General features: G+C 50.0%; 1 protein-coding gene across 1 annotated transcript in view; it reads left to right on the forward strand.

Moving 5' to 3' along the window:
• UNC93B1 (unc-93 homolog B1, TLR signaling regulator) overlaps positions 1-20,808 on the forward strand; it is a 259,616-nt gene that overhangs the window by 17,222 nt on the left and 221,586 nt on the right. The window lies entirely within an intron of this gene.

Consider the following 20,808-nt stretch of genomic DNA (forward strand, 5'->3'; position numbering starts at 1 on the left):
GGTCTGAGATCAAAAGTAACATTTCTGTCTTTGCAGATGACACCAAGCTATGCAGTGGAATAACGTCCTTGCAGGATGTCTCCAATTTACAAGCCGACCTCAATGCTCTGTCTAATTGGGCGACTAAGTGGCAGATGAGGTTTAATGTAGATAAATGTAAAGTTATGCACTTGGGGGCTAAGAATATGCATGCATCATACATACTAGGGGGAGTACAACTGGCGGGATCTGTAGTGGAGAAGGATCTGGGGGTTTTAGTTGATCATAAGCTCAATAATGGCATGCAATGCCAAGCTGCGGTTTCCAAAGCGAGCAAAGTCCTTTCTTGTATTAAGAGAGGTATGGACTCCAGAGACAGAGATATCATTTTGCCCCTGTACAAATCATTAGTAAGACCTCATCTGGAATATGCAGTACAGTTTTGGGCACCATTTCTCAAAAAGGACATCGGAGAACTGGAGAAAGTGCAGAGAAGGGCAACCAAACTGATAAGGCCCCATGCACACGAGACGCTGCTAAACTCGAGTTCAGAGGCATTTGGGCATTTTTTTCAACTGCCCCTGAACACATTTAATGTTATCCTATGTGTCCATGCACACAATCACGTTTTTGGGCGTTTCAAAGCAGTTGGGTTTAGGGCCGTTTTTCCAAACCCAAAATTTTGGGTTCAGAAGCTTTCAGCTTTCGCGTTTTAGACGCAAATCGCGGTACCAGCGTTTTGCCGCGATTTCGTTTATAGGCGTTTTTAAAGGTGACCTATTTTTTTACATTAGAAATCTCAAAAATGATGGCAAATGATGAAAAACCATAAAAAACCATAAAAAATTTAATTGCTTGCATTGCATTGTGGACAATCCACAACTTGTGGCAGGTGACGTGGCCAGTGGACAATCCACAACTTGTGGCAGGTGACATGGCCAGGTGACGTGGCAAGTGGACAATCCACAACTTGTGGTAGGTGACGTGGCCAGGTGATGTGGCAGGTCACGTGGCCAGGTGACGTGGCCAGTGGACAATCCACAACTTGTGGCAGGTAACATGGCCAGGTGACGTGGCAAGTGTACAATCCACAACTTGTGGTAGGTGACGGGGCCAGGTGATGTGGCAGGTGATGTGGCCAGGTGACGTGGCAGGTGACATGGCAAGTGGACAATCCACAACTTGTGGCAGGTGACGTGGCCAGTTGACGTGGCAGGTGACGTGGCCAGTGGACAATCCACAACTTGTGGCAGGTGACGTGGCCAGGTGATGTGGCAGGTGACGTGGCAGGTGACATAGCCAGGTGACATGGCAAGTGGACAATCCACAACTTGTGGCAGGTAACGTGGCCAGGTGACATGGCAGGTGACGTGGCTAGGTGACGTGGCCAGTGGACAATCCACAACTTGTGGCAGGTGACGTGGCCAGGTGATTTGGCAAGTGCATAATCCACTTGTGGCAGGTGACGTGGCAAGTGGACAATCCACAACTTGTGGCAGGTGTCGTTGGCAGGTAACGTGGCAAGTGGACAATCCACAACTTGTGGCAGGTGACGTGGCCAGTTGATGTGGTAGGTGACGTGGCCAGTGGACAATACACAACTTGAGGCAGGTGACGTGGCAAGTGGACAATCCACAACTTGTGGTAGGTGACGTGGCCAGGTGATGTGGCAGGTGACGTGGCCAGGTGACGTGGCCAGTGGACAATCCACAACATGTGGCAGGTGACGTGGCCAGGTGACGTGGCAGGTGACATAGCCAGGTGACGTGGCCAGTGGACAATCCACAACTTGTGGCAGGTGATGTGGCCAGGTGACATGGCAGGTGACATGGCCAAGTGACGTGGCCAAGTGACGTGGCCAGTGGACAATCCACAACTTGTGGCAGGTGACGTGGCCAGTTGACGTGGCAGGTGACGTGGCCATTGGACAATCCACAACTTGTGGCAGGTGGGGTGGCCAGGTGACATGGCAGGTGACGTGGCAAGTGGACAATCCACAACTTGTGGTAGGTGACGTGGCCAGGTGATGTGGCAGGTGACGTGGCCAGTGGACAATCCACAACTTGTGGCAGGTGACGTGGCCAGTTGACGTGGCAGGTGGCGTGGCCAGTGGACAATCCACAACTTGTGGCAGGTGACATGGCCAGGTGACGTGGCAGGTGACATAGCCAGGTGACGGGGCCAGTGGACAATCCACAACTTGTGGCAGGTGGCGTGGCCAGGTGACGTGGCAAGTGGACAATTCACAACTTGGCAGGTGACGTGGCCAGTTGATGTGGCAGGTGACGTGGCCAGTGGACAATCCACAACTTGTGGCAGGTGACGTGGCCAGGTGACGTGGCAGATGATGTGGCCAGGTGACGTGGCCAGGTGACGTGGCCAGGTGACGTGGCCAGGTGACGTGGCCAGGTGACGTGGCCAGGTGACGTGGCCAGGTGACATGGCAAGTGGACAATCCACAACTTGTGGCAGGTGACGTGGCCAGGTGGCATGGCAGGTGACGTGGCCAGGTGACGTGGCCAGTGGACAATCCACAACTTGTGGCAGGTGACGTGGCCAGGTGATTTGGCAAGTGCATAATACACTTGTGGCAGGTGACGTGGCAAGTGGACAATCCACAACTTGTGGCAGGTGTCCTGGTCAGGTGACGTGGCAAGTGGACAATCCACAACTTGTGGCAGGTGACGTGGCCAGTTGATTTGGCAGGTGACGTGGCCAGTGGACAATCCACAACTTGTGGCAGGTAACGTGGCCAGGTGACGTGGCAGGTGATGTGGCCAGGTGACATGGCAAGTGGACAATCCACAACTTGTGGCCAGGTGACATGGCAGATGACGTGGCAAGTGGACAATTCACAACTTGGCAGGTGACGTGGTAAGTGACATGCTAAATACACGTACACTGCTGCTCTGGTCTCACAAAATAGCTGAAATGGTTAAATAATACTGTTTTTTGAGCTTAGGGAGGGTCTTATGATGTTTCTTAACCAAATGCTTATAAACGCAAACGCGGTAAAACGCCGCGAAATTCGCGGCAAAAACGGGCGTTTTAAACGCCGGGTTTTGCGTTTGAAAACTTGTGTTTAGATGAGTTTGCATTTGCTTCTCGTGTGCATGGGGCCTAAGAGGCATGGAGGAGCTCAGCTATGAGGAAAGATTAGAGGAACTGAATTTATTCACTCTTGAGAAGAGGAGAATAAGGGGGGATATGATCAACATGTACAAATATATAAGAGGTCCATACAGTGAACTTGGTGTTGAGTTATTCACTTTACGGTCAACACTGAGGACAAGGGGGCACTCTTTACGTCTAGAGGAAAAGAGATTTCACCTCCAAATACGAAAAGGTTTTTTCACAGTAAGAGCTGTGAAAATGTGGAACAGACTCCCTCCAGAGGTGGTTCTGGCCAGCTCAGTAGATTGCTTTAAGAAAGGCCTGGATTATTTCCTAAATGTACAGAATATAACTGAGTACTAAGATTTGTAGGTAAAGTTGATCCAGGGTAAATCCGATTGCCTCTCGGGGGATCAGGAAGGATTTTTTTCCCCTGCTGTAGCAAATTGGATCATGCTCTGCTGGGGTTTTTTGCCTTCCTCTGGATCAACTGTGGGTATGGAGTTGGGTGTATAGGATTTTACTGTGTTTTTTTTTTTTTTTTTTGTGGTTGAACTGGATGGACTTGTGTCTTTTTTCAACCTGACTAACTATGTAACTATGTAAGTGTCTTTTCTACCAGATAGATAGATAGAGCAGGAAGGCTAGTCAGTATAGTTTGATCTACAGTTTGTAGAGAATATATTCACATCCCTAGGAGTTATCAAAATATTTATAAACTGTATAGCTCAGCTAGATCTGCTATTAGTATCTGTCAGGCAGGAGATTGTTCTTCATGCAGCGCTCTAACGTGTTGTATTGCCTTCATTAGGGATTAGCTTAAATGTAGTACTCCGTTTTATTCAAGGTGTGCTAGTTAATTGCACATACTCGCATTACCTGTTACTGCACGTGTGCAATTTATTTGCACAGAAACGCAGTCGCTGTTAATGCAAGTGGGCTATTGAATTGCACAGAAACGCAGTCGCTCTTACTGCGTGTGTGCTGTTTAATAGCAACTAAATGCAGTTGGTGTCACTGCGTGTGTGGTGTTACATAGCACCTGAACGCAGTCGCTCTTACTGCGTGTGTGCAGTTTACTAACACCTGAACGTAGTCGGTGTGACTGCGACTATTTTGTTACATAGCACCTGAACGCAGTCGCTCTTACTGCGTGTGTGCAGTTTACTAACACCTGAACGCAGTTGGTGTGACTGCGTCTCTTTTGTTACATAGCACCTGAACGCATAAATATGGCTGGAAGGACAAAGAGAGGCAGAGAGTCATGAGGGCAAACAGGCTCTGCATCTAGAGGTAACGCTGGTGGTGGATGTGGTGCATCCTCTTCAGCATGTGGCCGTGGCCGCTCGTCCTTCTTTTCGGGAGCTGGCCGTGTTGAGCCTCAACATGCAGAGAAATTAGTGGAGTGGATGACCAAGCCGTCCTCATCCTCCTCATCCTCTCTCACACAGACTGATCATAGTTTGTCTGGCAAAGCAGCTGCCAAGGCGTCCTCTTCCCTCTGCACAATGGCATCACACAATCCTTCCCTAGTCCCACCGTGTCCTCCTGAGGAGTCCCCCGAACTGTTTCAACACAGTGTTGGGTACATGCTGCATAAAGATGCGCAGCGTTTTGAAGACTCTGATGACGGAACACAGATAGAGGAAGGCATTGATGTGAGCCCAGGGAGAGGGGGTGGCCGAGAGGGACAACAATCTGGGAGTGATGACAACCTGGCAGTATGCTCCAGCTGGGGGAACGACAGTGATGATGAGGAGGGAGGGGATGATGAGGTCACTGACTCTACCTGGGTGCCTGATAGGAGAGAGGAGGAATAGGAGGAGGACGAGGCACAGGCACATCTCCAAATAGGCAGGATGCCCTCCAGGGGTCAGCTTAAGGGCAGCACACCAACTGCATTACGTGGCACTGCTGTGTCTCAACGGTACAGCAAAAGTTCTTTGGTGTGGGCCTTTTTTGAAACATGTCCATCAGATCGTACCTTTGCTGTTTGCAACATATGTCTCAAGCGTATCTCGCGTGGCCAAAACATCACCCGCTTGGGCACCACATGCTTGTCCAGACATATGTCGAGCTGCCATGCAGCTCGTTGGCAAGCATACCAGAAAGACCCATACCAAAGACCAAAGCGGACCTCCCCTTGCCCTTATGTGACCTCCAACCCCACTAGACCCCCAGTCCTCTCTGAAGCCTGCACTGAATTTGTAGAAATAGGTGTGTCACAACCTAGTAGTGGTAGTACATGCGGGAAATCTACTGATAGTACCAGACAAATTTCCCTGCCCCAGCTGCTGCAGCGCCGAAAGAAGTACACTCCCAGCCATCCTCATGCCCATCGGTTGAATGCTAGCTTAGAAAAATTACTAGCACTTCAACTGTTACCTTTTCAGTTGGTAGATTCTGCCCCCTTCCGTGAGTTTGTGGAATGTGCAGTACCTCAGTGGCAAGTACCCAAACGCCACTTTTTCTCACAGAAGGCGATTCCGGCTCTCTACCGGCATGTGGAAGGCAATGTCCATGCCTCGCTGGACAGGGCGGTCAGTGGTAAGGTGCATCTTGCCGGTGACTCATGGTCCAACAGGCATGGACAGGGACGTTACCTGTCTTTTACGGCCCATTGGGTGACTCTGCTGGCAGCTGGGAAGGACGCAGGGCAAGGTACAGTAGTTTTGGAGGTTGTTCCGCCACCACGCCTCCAAAACACTACTACTGCTTGTGTCACACCTCTCTCCTCCACCCCCTCCTCTTCTTCTTCCTCTGTGGCATCTTCCTGTGGTAATGTTTGCTCAGAACCAGCCGTGCTCCGTAGGCGTACGAGGGGCTATGCAGGAATGCAGGCCAAGAGATGCCATGCGGTGCTAGAGCTGGTGTGCTTGGGAGACAGGAGCCACACTGGGGAAGAGGTTCTTTTAGCTCTGCAGGGGCAGGCTCAGAGGTGGTTGACGCCACGCCAGCTGAAGCCTGGAATGGTGGTCAGCGATAATGGCACCAACCTCCTCTCTGCCCTGCGACAGGAAAAACTCACCCATGTGCCCTGTTTGGCACATGTTCTCAATTTGGTGGTGCAGCGGTTCTTGGGCAGGTACCCGGGCTTACAGGATGTCCTGAAGCAGGCCAGGAAAGTCTGTGTGCATTTCGGGAGGTCATATAATGCCACTGCTCAGCTGACAGACCTCCAGAGGGAATACAACCTGCCCAAGAACCGCCTAATCTGTGACATGCCCACCAGATGGAACTCTACGTTGGCCATGCTGCAGCGGCTGCACACGCAGCAGAGGGCCATCAATGAGTACCCGTGCCAATATGGCAGCAGAACTGACTCAGGGGAGCTTGGTTTTTTTTCACCATGCCAGTGGGCCTTGATCAGGGATGCATGCACTGTCCTGTCACCATTTGAGGAGGCCACGAGGATGGTGAGCAGTGACAGTGCATGCATCAGTGGCGGCCCGTCCATAGGGGGCGCTCGGGCGCCGCCCCCCCAAGCTGTAAAAAAAAAAAAAATGAAAAAAAATATTTTTTTTTTTAAAAAAATATGTCACTTTAAGAGTGACCAGGCGCCGGACATGCGGCGGTCTATGGGAAGCTTCCCAGCCTGCAATCAGCTGATCGCAGGCTTGGAAGCTGATTTGCCCGTGTTTAGGGCGTGTGCAGGACGCAAGCTGTGCGCCCGCACACACTCCCACTGTCATTTGATTTGCTAGAATGCATGGGTTTGTCCTTGGATTGGCTCGGCGGGGACCGGAGGAGAGGTCAGTGGGCAGTGCCATTAATATATCACTTCCGGTATTCTGGTGATATCTGGAGCGCGTGTGGGGGCATCATAGAGGAGCGGCGCCAACCATTGAAGGTAAGGAACAGACCGGCTCCTTCCCCCACGCCAGCACCAGCAGCACCCCTGCATCCATTGCCTGCCAGCCCCGCCACCACCACCGAGCCCCACCGCAGCTGAATACTTCTCTCTGCGGAGTCGGCGCTAGTACTGCCAGTGACAAGCTGCAGCGGCGGCCCCCCCTCTCCACCCCCCACCCGGAGTTCACTCCGAGTCCCGCCGCCACACTCCGCTCCAGATCAGCAGTGTGCACTCGCAACAGCTTCGTGTCCCCCCCCCACTTCAATGTGCCGATCAGACGTCTGATCGGCACATTGAGGTGTGGGGGGGGGGGGACCTGAAGCTGTTGCGAGTGCACACTGCTGATCCGGAGCGGAGTGGGTCTGGGCGGCAGGACTCGGAGTGAACTGGGGGGCTGCTGCTGCTTGTCAGTTGTCACTGAACTTAGATGACAGAGCTCGGAGTGAACTGGGGGGGGGGAGGGGGGCTACTGCTTCTGTTTCTGCTTGTCACTGAACTTACACACTGACAGGACTCGGAGTGAACTAGGGGGGGAGGGGAGGGGCCCCCTCCCCCCTAGTTCACTCCGAGTCCTGTCATTGTGTAAGTCTCCTCTCCTCCCCCCCACTTTCTCTGAAGTTCACACTGCCCGAGCGGAGCGGAGCTGGCGCTGCTAAGGTAAGCCAGCCAAGCCACAGAATTCAGTTCAAAATGGATTTGATTTGATTGATCGCCCCATTAGGTCATCAGCGGACAGCGGTGCACTGCCTGATCCCCACCCATCCACCTTGGAGCCTGTTATTGTATTTAGACTGCTGGGACTTGTAGTTCTCCATCATCTCCTGGGGCTCAGGTGCATGCAATCCACCATCTATGGGACTACAAGTCCCAGCAGTGAGAAAAACTGAACAAATATGGTGGATTGCATGCACCTGAGCCCCAGGAGATGATGGAGAACTACAAGTCTCAGCAGGTTATAATATAAAGCTCCGAGGTGGATGGATGTCTGGACAGTGACAATTGATGGGCACAGTGGTGACAATTGATGGGCACAGTGGTGACAATTGATGGCATGGCACAGTGGAAACAATTGATGGCATGGCACAGTGGTGACAATTGATGGCATGGCACAGTGGTGACAATTGATGGCACAGTGGTAACAATTGATGGCATGGCACAGTGTTGACAATTGATGGCACAGTGGTAACAATTGATGGCATGGCACAGTGGTGACAATTGATGGCACAGTGGTGACAATTGATGGCACAGTGGTAACAATTGATGGCATGGCACAGTGGTAACAATTGATGGCATGGCACAGTGGTAACAATTGATGGCATGGCACAGTGGTGACAATTGATGGCATGGCACAGTGGTAACAATTGATGGCATGGCACAGTGGTAACAATTGATGGCATGGCACAGTGGTAACAATTGATGGCACAGTGGTGACAATTGATGGCACAGTGGTGACAATTGATGGCATAGTGGTGAAAATTGATGGAATGGCAAAGTGGTGACAATTGATGGCATAGTGGCTGTGTTTGATGGCATGGCACAGTGGTTGCGTTTTGATCAGGGCTGTGGAGTCGGTAGATAAATGTTCCGACTCCGACTCCTCAGTTTTATGTACTTCCGACTCCGACTCCCCGACTCCGACTCCTCTGTATTAATATGCGAATGTATTTTATACATTCCTTGAGGGAAAGAAACGCAACCTACCACAGGACTACTGGCTGGGAAGCCAACAGTCTACTGTATTGCACAGTTTAAGCAAAAGACAAACACAATGAAAACAATCAAGTGACTGGATAGTAGCAGCAGGCATAAACATCAGGAACAGGATCTTTACCAGTTCAAAAATACAAACCACATTATTTGGTTGTTTTAGAACAAAAACAAAGCTTATCTATAATGAACCAAAAACAAAATCTGCAAAACCTAGAAATGGTTTATATTAATCTTGAAATGTAGTTCTAGGCTTAGCAAATGCAAATCAATTCAATGTAGAGTTCTAAGGAAGAGAATTGCCTCTGCCAGATCCTCTTTCATAGAGGCTCTTAAGTCAGACTTTATTATTTTTAGGGCTGAAAATAATCTTTCGACACTGACTTGGGTGGGTGGCATTGCAGTAACTATTCTGGCCACATCACTAACGATCTCTGGATAAACAAGGATGGCTTCTTCAACAGTAAGTTTTGATGAGCGATCATACTTTTCAACTTCTTTTAGTGCTTTATAAAACTCCTGTTGGAATTTTTTTATTTGGACACTTACTGGTTCTCTAACATGCGTTCCCTGTAAAAGCAGAACACAACACTATGGAAAGTATAAGTATTGCAGCTCCTAATTGTGCGTTGCGTGCCATATAGTGAAGCACATGAAAAGCATGCTTCTTCACGGTCACTTAACGTGTTCGTTTTGCGGTTACGTGAGGCACTGCATGCATTGGTCTTTATTCTTACAGTAGAGAAGTCATTAATTATAACTTTTTGTGAATTGGGACATTTAAACTTGCTTTTTTTTTTTTTTTAATTCCAATCTAAATTTAGTATGAGTCGGAGTCGGTGCATTGTTTGCCGACTCCGACTCCAGGTGCCCAAAATTTCCCCCGACTCCGACTCCTCGACTCCGACTCCGACTCCACAGCCCTGGTTTTGATGGCATGGCACAGTGGCTGCGTTTGATGGCATGGCACAGTGGTGATAATTGATGGGCCCAGTGAGGCTGCAATTGTTTTATTTTTTTTGTTTGCTCCCCCCCAAACAATTTGAGCACCAGCCGCCACTCATGCCAGTGAGACTGTCCGCTTATTCACATGTTGGAACACACCCTACGTGGAATAATGGACAGGGCCCTTGAGGCAGAACAGAGGGAGGAAGAGGAGAACTTTCTTACCTCTCAAGGCCCCCTTTATCCAGGCACTGTTCCTGCTTGCCCACCTAGAACACAGGAAGAGGAAGAGGAAGAAGAGGAGAAAGAGAAAGAGAAAGAGGAGGAGGACAACATCAACAGCAGCAGTCTTCAAGGGATCATTTACAGTCCCAAGGAACACGTGGACTTTTACGTGGCTGGGATGAGGTGGCTGCGGATCCTGTTGTCCTCAGTGACCCAGAGGACTCTGCTCCGAATGCCTCTGCAAACCTACGCTGCATGGCCTCCCTGATCCTGCAAAGCCTGCGTAAGGATCCTTGTGTACGTGCTATCAAGGAGAGGGATCATTACTGGCTGGCAACTCTCCTTGATCCACGTTACAAGAGTAAGGTAGCGGACCTTATGTTGCCATCGCAGAGGGAGCAGAAGATGAAACTTCTGTGGGAGGCCTTGCAAAAGGGTCTGTGCAATGCGTTCCCAGAACCGGGGGGATTACCAAAACCTGGCCCTGGACAACGTCTTGCTGAGGCTTCGGTGAGTCAGAGAAGGAGCGGTGGAGAAGGTGGCCGTCTGACCGATGCGTTCAGACAATTTTTTAATCCGCAGCCCCAAGGTCTGACCGGTTCCAGCAACCATCGCCAGCGTCTGGTTTACATGGTCCAGGAATACCTAGCGGCAAGATCCGACTTGGACACCTTCCCCACGGAAAATCCTCTGGCTTACTGGGTCTTGATGATGGATCACTGGCCAGAGCTTGCACAGTACGCAATTGAGCTACTGGCTTGCCCTGCATCCAGTGTTCTTTCAGAACGCACATTCAGTGGAGGCTTTGTGACAGATCACAGGGTGCTCCTCTCCACCGACTCTGTTGATCGACTGACCTTCATCAAAATGAATCAGGCTTGGATCAACACCAGCTACCAAGCACCTGATGCTGATGTTACTGAATAATAATTTTTTGTTGAAATGTCAGATCCCTTTGAGACTGCTGATGCTGAGTGACTGTCCTGTTATGCTGCTGATGGAATATCCTTCTCCTCACTTTTCTTGCTGATAGCTAGTAGGAAATGTTGTTTTTCTGTGCTCCGCCACCAGTGCCTAAGGCCTAATTTTTCTGCCCCGTTTAACAGGGGAACCTAATAACAGTTTTTGATGCAATACTTTGCACGTGGCTCCTTGTTGCACTCCAATTACAGATATTGGGAGGGGTTGCAGTGTTGTGCCTACGGATGAATTTTTTGTGCCCCTGTGTAACAGGGGCGTCTAATAACAATTTTTGATGCAATACTTTGCACGTGGCTCTTTGTTGCGCTCCAATTACAGTATGTTTGAGGGGTGCCCTTTTTTCTACCACTTTGCTTTCACAAAAAAATAATGGCCCCCCCCCACCACCCCTAAAATAATCGAGATATTGTTGCCACACAGCACGTGCGCAAGCAGTATTAAATTACTTTGTTCTTATAATAATTTTGTTATGTTGTGCAGGGACATTTCTAAACATGTGCCACTACTATAGACACACAGCAGGTGTGATATTTGAAGGAATTTTTCATTTTTTTTTTCACTTTAAGCATCATAAAAATCGCTGCTCCGGAAAAACGTCCGTTTTAAAAAAAAAAAATTACATTGATACATGTTCCCTGGGGCAAGACCCGGGTTCTGAAAGACGTTTTCCAACATTAAATTGAATATTGGTCTTTAAAATTAGCGTTTTTGAATTCGAACGTTCGAGTCCCATAGACTTCAATGGGGTTCTAAATGTTCGCGCGAACCCGCGGTCTGTTTGAACGTTCTGGTGCGAACCGAACCCGGGTATGTTCGGCTCATCCCTAGTGGTCATACGGTGGGATAGCAGCGTACAGGTCTGAATAGTAAGAGACAAAATGCCTGCATGATACCCTCTTTACCCCTTCTATGTTACCTTCCGAGGAATAAATGCAAGGGATAGCCGTATGCGCCCAGGCATCTGCAGATAGGTATGCCAACAGTAGGGATGAGCCGAAAACCCCCCCGGTTTGGTTTGCACTAGAACATGCGAACGGACCAAAAGTTTGCGCAAACTATCGAACCCTGTTAAAGTCTATGGGACTCGAACATGAGAAATCAAAAGTGCGAATTTTAAAGGCTTATATGCAAGTTATTGTCCTAAAAAGGGTTTGGGGACCCGGGTCCTGCCCCAGGGTACATGTATCAATGCAAAAAAAAAGTTTTAAAAACTGCTAATTTTCGGGAGCAGTGATTTTAATGATGCTTAACCACTTAAGCCCCGGACCATTTTGTTGCGAAAGGACCAGGCCCATTTTTGCGATTCGGCACTGCGTCGCTTTAACTGACAATTGTGCGACGTGGCTCCCAAACAAAATTGGCATCCTTTTTTTTAAAATTCAATATTTCAAATTTTTTGCTATAATAAATATCCCCAAAAAATATATAACATTTTTTTCCCCTCTGTTTAGGCAGATATGTATTCTACGTATTTTTGGTAAAAAAAATTGCAATAAGCGTTTATTGATTGGTTTGCGCAAAAGTTATTGCGTCTACAGAATAGGGGATAGTTTTTATGGCATTTTTATTATTTTTCCTAGTAATGGCGGCGATCAGCAATTTTTTTTTTTTTTTTTTTTAATCGTGACTGCGACATTATGGCGGACACATCGGACACTTTTGACACTATTTTGGGACCATTGTCATTTTTACAGCGATCAGTGCTATAAAAATGCACTGATTACTGTGAAAATGACTATGGCAGTGAAGGGGTTAACATGTATGTTAAGGAATAAAATAAATACCGTATTTTCCGGCGTATAAAACAACTTTTTGCATCCAAAATCATGCCCCAAAAGTCGGGGGTCGTCTTATACGCCCGGTACCTGTTGTCAAATGGCGGCCATCCATTATTCAAATGCCGCGCCTCCTTCTCTGACTGTTCCGTGATAGGCGGAACACTAATTTTCCCAGCAGAGCCTCTGTTCAGTGTTCCGCCTATCACGGACGCCTTCTCATCCTCAGCCTCAGACGAGAGGACATCCGTGATAGGCGGAACACTGAACAGAGGCTCTGCTGGGAAAATTAGTGTTACGCCTATCACGGAACAGCCTGAGGAGGAGGCGCGGCTTTTGAATAATGGAATCGCTGCCATCTGACATACTCTGCAAACAGGAGAAGGTAGGGAGATCGTCGAGGCAGGGAATGGAATGGCACTGTATAGATGGCACAGTGAGGCATGTATAGATGGCACAGTGAGGCATGTATAGATGGCACAGTGAGGCATGTATAGATGGCACAGTGAGGCATGTATAATGGCACAGTGAGGGGTCGTCTTATACAGGGAGTATATCCCAAAACCAAACATTTTAGCTGGAAAATTAGGGGGTCGTCTTATACGCCCAGTCGTCTTATACGCCGGCAAATACGGTAAAAGTCATTTAAAACTGCTTGCAGCTTTAATGTAATGTCTGGTGTTGGCAATATAGATGAAAATCATTGAGAAAAATGGCATGGGTACCCCAGCCCTTTACCAGCCCCTTTGGGTCTTGTATGGATATTAAGGGAAACCCTGCACCCAAATTAAAAAAAGCAAAGGCGTGGGGCCCCCAGGCCATATATACTCTGAACAGCAGTATACAGGCGGTGCAAACAAGACAGGGACTGTAGGTTTGAACTGGTAAATTTTTCAAGTGTAGCTCCAGCCAATATAAACTAGTTTTAAGCTTTTTGGAAAACATAGGGAAGGGTTATCATCCCTGTATCGTTTGTTTTGCTGTCTGTGCACCTATGCAGAACATCTCATCTCACTTTCTGTCCCAATGAAAATAGTTTTTTTGAAAATGTGGGTTTTTTAGTGAAACAAGGATTGGTGATAAAGCATAAGTGGAGAGGAGGCACGTTTTTCTCATATTAACTCTTACAGGAGAGAATTTCCCCTCCTAGGGGTAGATTTCCTCTCACTTTCTGTTGTCTCCTTCCGTTTGCAAGTAGGAGTCGTTTGTAAGCTTGATGTTTTAAAGTAGGGGCCTGCCCTATGTACTCTGCAGAAATTTGTGCCTTAGGTGTTGGTGTTGCCACAACACTGTAAGCCCTCACAGTTACTCTTGGTGGGTGCAGGAATGAGCCCTGCTGTGAAATATTAGATCAAGAATTTTAATTACATGCCCCTGTTGAACAGGGGCAGAAAAATTGGGCCTTTGGTGGTGTTGCCACAACATGTAAGGCCTCACAGTTACTCTTGGTGGGCGCAGGAACGGGCCCTGCTGTGAAATATCAGATCAAGAATTGTAGTTACATGCCCATGTTAAACAGGGGCAGAAAAATTGGGCCTTAGGCACTGGTGTTGGTGCCACAACATTGCAACCCCTCACAGAAACTCTAGTTGGAGCGCAGGAATGAGCCCTGCTGCAAAGTATCACAGCAAAAATTGTAATTACACACCCCTGTTAAACAGGGGCAGAAAAATTGTGCCTTAGCCACTGGTGGCGGTGCCCAGAACCAAAAATGTTCTTACAAGCTATCATCATGATCATTGAGGAGGAAGAGGATAGACACTCAGCATAACAGGATAGTCACTCAGCATCAGCATAGGCAGTTTTGAAGGGATCTGACATTCAAAAAAAAAAATATTCAGTTACATCAGCATCAGGTGCTTGGTAGCTGGTGATCCAAGACTGATTCATTTTTATGAAGGTCAGCCGATCGACCAAGTCGGTGGTCAGGCACACACTGTGATCAGTTAAAAAGCCTCCAGTAGCACTGAATGTGCATTCCGAAAGAACGCTGGATGCAGGACAGGCCAGTAGCTCAGTTGCATACTGTGCAAGCTCTGGCCAGTGATCCATCCTCAAGACCCAGTAACCCAGAGGATTTTCGGTGGGAAAGGTGTCCAAGTCTGATCTTGCCCCTAGGTATTCCTGCACCATATAAATCAGACGCTGGCGATGGTTGCTGGAAAAGATCATACCTTGGGGCTGCGGACTAAAAAATAGTCTGAACGCATCGGTCAGACGGCCACCTTCTCACCCGCTGCTTCTGTGACTGACCGAAGCCTCAGCAACACGTTGTCCAGGACCAAGAATTTGTCACCTCCCAGGCTCTGGAAACGCATTGCACAAACCTTTCTGCAAGGCTTCCCGAAGATGTTTCATCCTCTGCTCCCTCTGCGAACGGCAAGATAAGGTCCGCAACCTTACCCTTGTAAGTGGATCAAGGAGGGTTGCCAGCCAGTACAATACAAGGATCCTTCCACAGGCTTTGCAGGATCAGGGAGGCCATGCAGCGTAGGTTTACTGAGGCATTTGGTCCGGAGTCCTCTGGGTCACTAAGGATGACATGATTTGCAGCCACCTCCTCCCAGCCACGTACAAGTCCATGGGTTTCTTGGGACTGTAAATGATCCCTTAAAGACTGCTGCTGATGCTGAATGCTAGGCTCCACCTTCATGCTGACACAATCCTCCTCCTCTTCCTTTTCTTTTCTTTAAAGGGGGCCTTGAGAGGTAAGAAAGTTTGTCTCTTCCTCCCTCTGTTCTACCTCAAGTGCCCTGCCCATTATTCCACGCAGCGTGTGCTCCAACAGGTGGACAAGAGGGACAGTGTCACTGATGCATGCATGTTCACTGCTCACCATCCTTGTGGCCTCCTCAAATGGTGACAGGACAGTGCATGCATCCCTGATCATGACCCACTGACGTGGCAAAAAAAACAAGCTCCCCTGACCCTGTCCTGGTGCCACATTGGCACAGATACTCATTGATGGCCCTCTGCTGCGTGTGCAGCCACTGCAGCATGGCCAAGGTTGAGTTCCACCTGGTGGGCATGTCACAGATTTGGTGGTTTTTGGGCAGGTTGTATTCCTTTTGGAGGTCAGCCAGCCGAGCACTGGCATTATATGACCGGCGGAAATGCACACAGAGTTTCCTGGCCTGCTTCAGGACATCCTGTAAGCCCGGGTACCTGCCCAAGAACCGCTGCACCACCAAGTTAAGGACGTGAGCCAAACGGGGCACATGGGTCAGTTGTCCCTGTCGGAGGGTGGAGAGGAGGTTGGGTGCCATTGTTGCAAACCACCATTCCTGGCTTAACTACTTGCTGACCAGCCGCTAGTTATACGGCGGCAGGTCGGCTCCCCTGCACAAGGTCACGTAGAGCTACGTCACCTCGCGAATCAGCCACTAGGGGCGCGCACCCCCCGCTCGCCCCTGGTCCCGACGCGTGTGCCTGGCAGGCGTGATCACCACCGGGCACCTGCGATCGTTTGTTACAGAGCGAGAACCGGGAGCTGTGTGTGTGAACACACAGCTCCCAGTCCTGTCAGGGGGAGAAATGCCTGATCGTCTGTTCATACAACGTATAGTAATCAATGCATTTTTATAGCACTGATCGCTATAAAAATGCCAATGGTCCCAAAAATGTGTCAAAAGTGTCCGCCATAAGGTCGCAGTACAGATAAAAATCGCTGATCGCCGCCATTACTAGTAAAAAAAATATTAATGAAAATGCCATAAAACTATGCCCTATTTTGTAGACGCTATAACTTTTGCGCAAACCAATCAATAAACGCTTAGTGTTTTTTTTTTTTTTTTTACGAAAAATATGTAGAAGAATATTCATCGGCCTAAACTGAGGAAAAAAAATGTTTTTGTTTATAGCACAAAAAATTCGAAACCGCAGAGGTGATCAAATGCCACCAAAAGAAAGCTCTATTTGTGGGGGGAAAAAAAAGGACGCCAATTTTGTTTGGGAGCCACGTCGCACGACCGCGCATTTGTCACTTAAAATAATGCAGTGCCGAATCACAAAAAGTGGCCCGGTCATTGACCAGCAATATGGTCCGGGGCTGAAGTGGTTAAGCTGGCTTTGCGTCAACCACCTCTAAGCCTGCCCCTGCAGAGCTGACAGAATCTTTTCCCCAGTGTGGCTCCTGTCCCCCAAGCACACCAGCTCAAGCACCGCATTGGCATATTTTTGCCTGCATACCGAGGACACATCAGCACAGGAAGATGCCATGGAGAAGGAAGAAGAGGAGGGGGTGGAGGAGAGAGGTGTGTCAGAATCACCACTAGTAGCATTTTGGAGGCGTGGTGGCGGAACAACATCCAACATTACTTCACCCTGTCCTGCATGCTTCCCAGCTGCCAGCAGAGTCAGCCAATGCACCGTGAAAGATAGGTAACGTCCCTGTCCATGCCTGCTGGACCATGAGTCAGCGGTAATATGCACCTTACTGCTGACCGCCCTGTCCAGCGAGGCATGGACATTGCCTTCCACATGAATCGACTTCCGTGAAAAAAAGTGGCATTTGGGAACCTGCCACTGAGGAACCGCACATTCCACAAACTCACAGAAGGGGGCAGAGTCTACCAACTGAAAAGGCAGCAGCTGAAGTGCTAGCAATTTATCCAAGCTAGCATTCAACCGCTGGGCGTGTGGATGGCTGGGAGCGAACTGGGTGCAGCAGCTGGGGCAGGGAAATTTGCCTGGTACAATCTGACGTTTGTGTACCGATAGCAGATTACCTGCAAGTACTTGGCTGTGACACACCTAATTCTACACCTTCATTCCTCTCATTGCAGGTTTCTAAAAGGACTGAAGGTATAGTGGGGTTGGAGATCCCAGCTGATTAGGAGCAAGGAGAGGTCCGCTTTGTTCTTTGGTGTGGCTTGTACATTTGCCAACGGACTGCATCGCAGGTCTGGTCAAGCATGTGGTGCCGAAGCGGCTGGTGTTTTGGCCATGCGAAATACGCTTGAGACATATTTTGCAAATAGCAACAGTGCGATCTGATACACACCTCTCAAAAAATGCCCAAACCAAAGAACTTTTGGAATAGCGCGCAGAGACAGCAGCGCCCTGCACATGCGGAGCTCTGTGGTGTGATGCAGTCGTGTACTGCCCTTAAGCTGGCCCCTGGAGGGCATCCTGCCTCATTGGAGATGTGCCGCCGCCTCCTCCTCCTGTCTCCTATCAGGCACCCATGTAGAGTCAGTGACCTCATCATCCCCTCCCTGCTCATCACTGGAGCAAACCTGGCAGCTGGGGGAACATGAGTGCCAGTTTGCTGTCCTTCTTGGGCACCCCCTCTCTCTGGGCTCACGTTACTGCCTTTCTCAAGCTGGGGACCATCATCAGAGCCTTCAAAACGCTACGCATTCTCCTGCAGCATGTACCCAACACTGTGGTCAAACAGTTTGGGGAACTCCTCAGGAGGACATACATGGTGGGGCTAGGGAAGGAGTGACTGATGCCATTGAGCCGAGGGAAGAGGCCGCTTTGGCAGACAAAGCACCCTGAGGCTGGGTGAGAGAGAATAAGGAGGATGAGGACGGCTTGGTCATCCACTCTACCAACTCTTCAGCATATTGCGGCTCAACACGGCCAGCTGCCGAAAAAAGGACAAGCGTGCCCCACGGCCATGTGCTGATGAGGATGCACTGTGTCCACGACCAGCACTGTTGCCTCTAGACACAGAGCCTGCTTGCTCTCTTTTATTGGCCTGTGTGTCTGCCTCTCCTTGTTGGCCTTCCAGACATACTGGCGGATGTGCCCACCTGGGGTATCCAAGATCCGTCACAGTGGTGGCAGCAGTCGGATCTCTCCTGCAGTCCAGGACATCCAAACCACCACCAGGATTCAAGATCTGGGCAGCCACCGAGGAGTGATACGGGGACCAGCCAGCATGAGAGCGGAGTTTGGGAGGAGGCTGCAAGGCATGCGGAAGAAACATCAGGGACCAGCAACGGAGTGCACCATGCTCGGCTGGGAGGATGTGATCCCCCAGGCAACTCTGGCATGAGGCGCTAAGCCACGAGCGGCACCATCAGGGGAAAATCCTTCCCTCCTCCACAGAGATTTACTGTGCGGGAAAGGTGTTCCTGAGGGAACGACCGCCAGATGAGTGGAAGACGGAGCTTGGAAGAGGAGGAGATGAGGCTGGACGCCAGCTACAGAGCCCTCTGGTGGTTCGCAGCTCAAGTTTGGCCAGGTACAGCAGATGGCAGCCCAACAGAAGGCGTTGGCTACGGCGGCGTGGGGCTGCTTCATCAAAAATGTACGGAGACCCAGACTTTGGGAGTGATGAGGAGTGGTGGCTGGAAAACATCCTGGACTTCCGAGATGAGGGGCTGGACCTCTCCGAAGAGGCATATGACCTGGAGGAATTGGAGTTCCTGGTTGAGCAGGAATGGGAGCTCGAGATTACCTACAAGCGGCTGTTTGACGGTGATCATCAGCCTGGCATGGCTCCCGTTGCCTGGGACTGTCCGGGAGAAATAGCAGACAGTCACAAAGATGAGGAGCAAATGGGGCCAGGGGTGCCCCTACATTTTCCCATCCTAACCGCAGTGGAAGATGCGGCGATGATACAGAGGGCACTGCGAGTGCTAGAATGCCGGAACGCACCAGAGGTCTCCCAGGCAGCGAGACAAGCTAATAGCATGAAGGTCTCAGAAAGGGGAGTTGAAACAGGTGCTGGAAGCCTGGGAAGTGGTGATCAGCAGCAAGGCCAGAGTATCACATCCGGTGCCCCAGCAGAAGCGCTGGCTACAGGGCAGAGTGCCACTGGTCTCTGCCCAGCATCAGAAAAAGAGTTGGATCCGGAGAGTCTGAGAGATGTAAGCTGTTTCCCCAACAGCAGGAATCCCTACCGGGAGTAGAGGAACCAATTCTCCCTCCCAGCAATTGGACACTACCCCAATGTTCATCCCCCCAACAGAAGCTCTGGCTATGGGGCAGAGTGTCGCTGGCCTCTGCCCACCCTCAGAGTTAGATCCAGGGAGTCCGAGGGATAACCTCAGTGAGCTGTTTCCCCAGCACTTGGACACTACCCCAGTGTTCATCCCCCCCCAGCAGAAGCGCTGGCTACGGGGCAGAGTTTGGCTGGCCCCTGCCCAGCCCTCAGTATGTTTTTGGAGGGTTTGGGAGACAGCCCCTGTCAGAATTCACCCCAGTGGCTGGTCAAAGAACCGGCGGGGGAGAAAACCCTTCCCCCTCTCCAGCGGCTGTACCCTACTTTTGTATATGTCCCCCCGGCAGAAGTACTGGCTACAGGACAGAGCACTGTTGGTCTCTGCCCAGCATCAGAAAAAGAGATGGAGAGTCCGGGAGATAGTCCCTGCAAGATACCTTTTCAGCAGCTGGTAACTACACCAGGAGAAAAGCAAGTACCTTTTCCTCCACAAATGCATAGCCCTACTAGCCTATGTTCCCTACCAGCTGAAATGCTGGCATTGGGGCAGAAGATTATTAAGCTCCCCCAATATCTGCAACCCAGCCCCAGATCAGGGGAGTACGGAAAGCTGTTCCCACTCTGCAGCGGCTGTTTTTATTCACGGGAGACCCTACGTGCGGTTTTGCTCCCCAGAGTCGTACTTTGACCTTTCCTGTTTGCCTGGGGTGGAAGTTTGTGACCCATCACGTGACCCCCGTCCCCCTCTGACGCACCCTCTGCTACGTCACTGGGGAAGCCCAGGCTTCCCCCTTGCATCAGAGGGGGCGGGCCCCGCCTCACCTATATAAGAAATGTCACTAGCTCCAGCAGCGGCATTCGCCGAGATGTCTCCGGTGGAGACAGGCGGCCGGCGATGCTGCGCTCTGGATCCCGGACGATCTTCTCATCGCTGGACCGGAGAGGAGATCACATGTCGCTGGATACCGACAACGTTGGAGCGGGGAGCCGGGACTGAGAGTGGATTACCACCGCTGGATTTTTTTTTTTTTTTTTTTAATAAAGGACTTTTTTTTTCCACGGTGTGTGTGTGTTTTTTTTACAACTATTTACACTTCCTTCGTGAAATGGTAGGGGTACAATGTACCCCATTACCAATTCACATGGGGGGGGACAGGATCTGGGGGTCCCCTTTGTTAAAGGGGTCTTCCAGATTCTGATAAGTCCCTCGCCCGCAGACCACCACAACCATCGGCCATGGTTGTGGAGATGGGGCTCTTGTCCCCATCAACATGGGGACATCCTCCCCATGTTGAGGGCATGTGGCCTGGTATGCTCTCTTGTCCCCCCCTCTT

The sequence above is a fragment of the Rana temporaria genome, chromosome 8 (assembly GCF_905171775.1).
Source record: "Rana temporaria chromosome 8, aRanTem1.1, whole genome shotgun sequence".
NCBI classification, from domain to species: domain Eukaryota; kingdom Metazoa; phylum Chordata; class Amphibia; order Anura; family Ranidae; genus Rana; species Rana temporaria.